Genomic DNA, 6,399 nt, shown 5'->3' with positions numbered 1-6,399 from the left:
TGCAGGGCGAGTGGAGAGTAGGGGGCACAGAGGCTGCAGGGGCGGGGGGTGCAGAGGCTGCAGAGTGAGGAGGAGCAGGGCACCTACCTGTCCCCACGCGATGCATGGTGTTCGTGCTGTTGTATTGATAGCAGGGCCCCAAAGAGTTAAAGGTGTTATAAACTCCTTCACTGTCGGACAGTGAAACTGTGATAAAAAGGTTCAGGGATGGGTGGGTGTGTAGAGCCGCTGGCTTTCTACAGAGACCCTGGCTTCTTGGCACACACCCAAATGCACTCATTCTAAAGTTGGAAGTTTACTGATGAAAACACAAGTAAGGACTAGAAAGCAAAACTCAAACTGAGTAACTGTAGGAAACAAGGTAATCAAATCCTATTAAAAGTCTCTCTCCTTTTGGAGGTTATGATGGGGTGGACTAGGCTTTGAGGCCCCCTGCTGGAGGCCTTGTGGTCCTGCCACAACCCGCCCCAGAAAAGAGCAGTAGAGAGGTCCTCCAAGCTGCCTAGAATGGCTATGGGAGGGGCATTCAATCAGGGCCCAGCAGGTCAATATAAGAGGAGTTGCAGGGTGAGAGCAAGTTCAGTTCCTTGCTAGAGCTGGAAGAGAGTGCTTGTTGCTCCAGGCTGGGTGTGGGGACTCCACAAGGACAAGGCCCTGAGATAAGGGTGAAGAATGTGTGAGAGCCACAGAGAGGTGGCCCAGCTAATTAAAGCAGCAACTCAGCAGCCATCCGCCATGTCCCTTTAAATAAACTATCTATAGGGTCCCTGCACTGGGACCCGAAGTAGAGGGTGGACCTCGGTCACTCCACGCCCCCACCAGCCACTAGGAAAGTGACTTGGACTTTGAGGCACCTCAGAAGGAGAACTGCATATGATCCAAGTGGGTTCTAGCCCACGAAAGCTTGTGCCCAAATAAATTTGTTAGCCTCTAAGGTGCCACAAGGACGCCTGATTGTTTTTGCTGATATAGACTAACACACCCCCTCCCACACAACCCAACCCCCAATTTTGTGAGCATTCATGGCCACCATACAATCTCCATATCTTGGTGTGGCCCTCAGTCCAAAAAGTTTGCCCACCCCTGATTTAGGTGAATCTTGAATGCAATAATATCATTGTTGATATATCTCTTTGAAATTTGTGATAGACTGCCTAATGAATAAATTGCCTTATGTTAATTTGCGTAACTAACTACCTGTGATGTTTAGGAAATAAGCCTCCATAAGTACCTGTTGTTTGCCGAAGGTCTCCGAACTGTCAAAGAGAGCCTGGAAATTGTAGAAAAGGCTTTTGGGACCTGATTCTTTTTATCTCAGATCTGCTTCATGCAGGGGAAGCTTAAGCCGTAAGACTGAGATCCAAGTCCTGATTGGACCACCCTGAATATAAACATTTGGACTATAACCTATGGATTAAATGTGGGAAAGTCTTGGCAGGATGAACCCAGAGTTTCATGGCAAGGCACCCTGTTTATATGTTGTACTTAAAGTACTGCACAGGATCTTTTCAGGGGAATAAGGCAAAGCGCCACATTTATTGGTAATACATGTACCAAATCCACACTGTATCATATGCATATGTTGTATTACACTCACACACACTCACACACAAGCCTGCTCCATCTTGTTGTTACCTTAACTTCACTGGCCAGGTGAGTTAGATGGGGGAGGGATGGAGCTGGGCTTCTGCCGATCCAGATCGATGCTCCCATGTTGACAAGACGAGACCTCTGCAAGACACCTCACATTTATAACAGCTTCCCTCTCATGCAAATCTATACCTGATTCAAGATCTGTGTCTGTTGGTCCTTTGTATTGCTTTTTTTCTGAGTGTTGTCCCAGTGCTGTTCAAAGAGGGTGTTTGCAAAAGAAGGTGCTTGCTTCTAACCCACAAGGCCCTCAGTATGTCTGCTCTTCTTCAGTGAGCCCACTTGACAAGTGTTATTGTTTTTGGGTCTGGCTTCCATCCCCTCTCCAACTGTTGCAGCTGTCTGGTGGTGCTTGCCTTCCATGCCTTGCTCATTCACACCTCACTTATTCAACAGGGCAATTGATTAAGGGAGTGGGGGGGAGGGGAAGAGAGATCTTATTCTACTCCTAGCAAAAAGACATTTTTCTTCTCCTTTAACTATCCTTAGGGACTATAACATTATACCAAGGCCTAACACAGGGGTCGGCAACCTACGGCACGTGTGGCAAACACAGCACGGGAGCCGATTCTGAGTGGCACGCAGCTCCCTGCCGCGGTCCCGGCCCCCAGCCCCAAGCCCCCCCCCCCCCCCCCCCCCCCCGCCCACCGCTCTCCCCTGCGGGGGCAGGACGCAGAAGCTTGGTTCTGCAGCAGCCAAGCTTCCCCCCTTCCCCGCTTCTTCCCCCAGCGTGGTGCTTTCCTTCCCCTCCCCGTCTCCGTCCCTGCGCCAATCAGCTGATGGCCCTAGAAGGGGGAGGGGCAAGAGCAGCAGCGTGCACACAGCTCCGTGGAGGACGCAGAGAGAGGTAGGGATGGAGCTTGGGGGAAGGGGGTAGAATAGGACATATCCCTTCCAGCCCCCTGCCAAGCACCCCATCCCTCTGACCTTTGAACCCCCCCCACAGCCCCATCCCTCNTGGGCTGCCAGGAGCTGTTCTGTGCTCGAAGTGTCTCCCTGGAGGAGCAGGGACTGTGCAATGCTTTGTATTAGGGTTTGGGGGTTTGTACAATTTTTATCCCTTTCCTGAATTACAAATTAAAGGATTTTATTTGAAGTACAATCTTTTGTGTCGTGGTGAGCTCTAGTTCCTTTAATTCTCTATTTGATGTTTAGCCTGTAGAGAGAGAGACCACCCCTCGTTTCTGCCAGGGCCGTTCTCCTCCCTGTTTGTAGCGATCGCTTTCATGTGAAGGGGTGGACCAGGACCCTGCTGAGCGTTCAGAGCTGTGGGTTGTAGGGTCCAGTCTGAGGTATTAGAAGAACAATTGTGACAAAAACCCAGTCACTGTTCTGAAGGAGGGTGTCAGGAACTGGGTGGTATCCAATGGTAGGGAAGGGGCTGGGATCCCAATACCTGGTCCATGATCCTGAAAGGTACTTGGAGAGGCTTCTCTGCCTCTTTAGACTCTAAGGCCCCTCTTTACGTGTCTTTAGAGTTTTCAAACCTACCTCTCCATTGTTACCTTAGATCATAGACCCCTCTGGGATGTCAACTTAAATAGAGCGGAAATACACAGTGTGGTGACTGCCTGTCAGTGTCTTTGAGTCACTATTTTGTCTAACTGTGGAAACAGACCAAATCAGTTCTCAGCCTCCTTCATAGAAACCCTTTTTCTCTTTAAATCAGTGGGGGAACATGACCCTGGTGGAGGTTCAGATATGCGGAGTGTAGGGTCCTGGTTTTGAGATAATCAAAAAGTTGTGACTAAAGTCAGGTCACTGTTCTGAGAGTGTCAGTCAGGTCAATGGTGCTCAAAGTTCTCCAGTCGCTCCCCCCACTTACCAGAAATTGAATCTGTCCATGCCCCCCCACCCATTACTGCACAGCCCAGGCTTCCTCATCAGTGAAGCTTGGGCTGAAGGGGGAGGTGGGGTCGGAGCTGGTCTGGGGGCAGAGCGGGAATGAGAACAGAGCTGGGCTAGGGCAGGCAGTGGGGTGTGGAGTTGCGGTTAGGGGCAAAGCTGCTCTGGGGACAGAGCAGGGATGGAAGTGTGGCATTCACTCCCTGCCCTGCTGGCTGGCTCCAGCCATGCCATGTGCTCCCCCAAAACATTCCTCTGTGCTCCCCTGGGGGGGTGCACCCCACATTTTGAGAGCCACTGACTAAAGGGGTGGGCACTTGGTCAGGGAGGGGACTAGGAACCAACTAGCAGCACTCTGTTTCTAGCACCCCATCCTGTAATTTGCCAGGTGCACAGCGGGGAGGGTCCTGGGGGGCACAGAGGAATAATTGTGATGGGAGTAAACTATAAAATCAACTTCTGCAAAGCTCAGTGCACAGGACAGTCGAGGGGGAGCCAAAGCGTGGCCTTATCGCTCATCAGTGAATCCTATGGGAAGAGGCCTGTTTGGCAGGGCCAGCTGCACAGCTCGCTGCCCCATGGGGAAACCCAGCACTTTCCTTCGCTCCCAGGCACACAGGGACTTCGCTAGGAGGCTGTGGCAGCAGAATGCCATGTGTGTGCCAGGACGGTGGCTCTGAACCTTTCCAGACCACTGGCCCCTTTTCAGGAGACTGATTTGTCTTGCGTTCCCCCAGGTGTCACCTCCCTTAAAAACAACTTGCTTACACAGTGCGATATAGAAATACGAGAGTGTCACAGCCCACTAGTACTGAAAAATGGCTTTTCTTTCTCCTTTTTACCATATCACTATAAAATAAATCTGCTGGAATGTAAATATTATATTTACATTTCATTGTACAATATGTACAGCTAGAGGTGCCAGAACTGGGCAGGGGGGCCTTACAGGCCATGGACTTCCCAGTTTTCTGCCACGGGGCTGGCTCCTTGCCCCTCCTCTTCTGCTGAGTCCCCACCTCCTGACCAGGCTGGAAGCTGGAGCCCGGCCAGGTTAAGAGAGGCCCGGGGATCCTGGGAAACTGTGGGAAGCCGCAGACCTGCCACCTGCGCAGGGTGGGGGCACTGAAGAGCAGCCCCCAGCCTGTGTCCCTGCCCTCCGGGCCCCCCACCCAGGGTAGATGGAGGGTCCGCGGCTCCCCACAGCTGTCTGCTTTTACCACGGCCCGGCTGCATCTCTTTGGTCCCTGAGTCCCCAGGCCAGGGCAAAAGCTGGAGCTGGGTTGGGGTAACAGTCGTGCAGGCAGCTATGGGGAGCCGTGGACCTTCCACCTGCCCTGGATGGAAGGCCAGGGCGAGGGGACAGAGATCCCTGCTCTCGGTAATGGTTTGAATTGGTCAATGAAAAAAAAAATGAGATGACGGATGCTTCCCCCTGCCTCCCTTTTTTGGGGTCCTTTAAAGGAGACTTTGAAAAATTCTCACGCTCATTTTTCACCCAGCCCAGGACAGACGGCATAGACCAGAGCGAAGGGTTTTCTTTCCGAGAGGAAAGCCAGCCGGCCTTGCTCTTGTCTCAGGCAGAGGCGGATTAGAGCTTTGGGGGGCCCTGGGCCGGTGCACAGAGAGACTGAGCAATTTGCCCAAAGTCACACTGAGTTTGGGGCAGAGATGGGAACCGAACTCTGAAAGCTTATGCACAAATACCTTTGTTAGTCTCTAAGGTGCCACAAGTACTCCTGTTCTTTTTGCGGATACAGACTAATACGGCTGCTACTCTGAAATCTGACTTCCTGGATCTCTGGCTGGTGCCTTAACTGCAGAACTCTGATGTACAGTGGGGGCGTCACACACCTAAGCATGATAAGGTTGAATTTTCAAAAGCACTTTGTCTTGGACTGATTCTGCTCCCACTGAAGTCAGTGGTAAACCCTGGATAAGCTGAGAATCCACAGGCTTAGAGTTTTCTGTGTGCTCTGTGTGAAAACCCTCAAAGCCCAAATAAACCCCTTCCACGTACCTGCAGAAAGACATCTTTACGCATCTCCAACTGCTCTTTTATCTGTGGGGTCTCAGTCTGGTATTTAAATGTAACATCTAGCAACAGAAAGAGAGGCAGGACAATTACAGCAGGTCAACATCTACAGGGCTAAGGTTTTCTGAAGTGTCTCGTGATTTGAGACCTCTTAAAAGGGCCCTGACTTTCAAAAGTGCTGAGCACTCACCCTCTGAACATCAGGCCCCTTTAAGGTCTCAGGTTAGGCAATCAAAATCACAAGGCAATTTTGAAAACCTTGGCCTAAGTGACACACCTAAGGTCACACACACAGGGACTCTAGGACAGAGCTGGGAATGGAAGCTTGATCACTTGAGTCCCAGCCTGGCATTTTAGCCACAAGGGCCGTCCTTTCTTCCTGCCAGAATACAAAGTTGATGAGCTACTGAAACCCAGTCGGTGTTTTCTCCCTTTAACTCCATTGATCCCTTAAGCCCCGTCTATCTGACAACTTTCAACTGAGCCTGTAATCAGTCAGCAATACATTCGGCCCTAAAAGCCTGGTGTGTGTCCACACATCACCTGGTTAATACTCACTTAAGCTTTCTCTGTGTATCTCATTGATCAGTGTGTGTTATGTGTCCTCTAGGGGCTGGTCCACCACGGGTCTCGTTCTGCTACAGCTCCTACCTATGGGAGTTCGTCCCTTAGCTCAAACAGTAGTGGGTCATACAGTTACAAGGTCCTGGGTTTGATCCTTGGTGATAACCAAGATGACTGTTGTTACATCAATACTCGAGAAGTTTCCCTTCTCCAGAACTGTTCTAACCCTTCTATTATACTTGTAAAAGGCCTGAGTCTCATCAAGGTATGTCTACACTAGAAACACTCCAGGGCTGGAGCTACAGGCG

This window comes from Trachemys scripta, chromosome 2 (assembly GCF_013100865.1).
Source record: "Trachemys scripta elegans isolate TJP31775 chromosome 2, CAS_Tse_1.0, whole genome shotgun sequence".
Taxonomy (NCBI): domain Eukaryota; kingdom Metazoa; phylum Chordata; order Testudines; family Emydidae; genus Trachemys; species Trachemys scripta.
The sequence above is the reverse complement of the archived record's forward strand: the minus strand, read 5'-3'. Positions refer to the sequence as shown.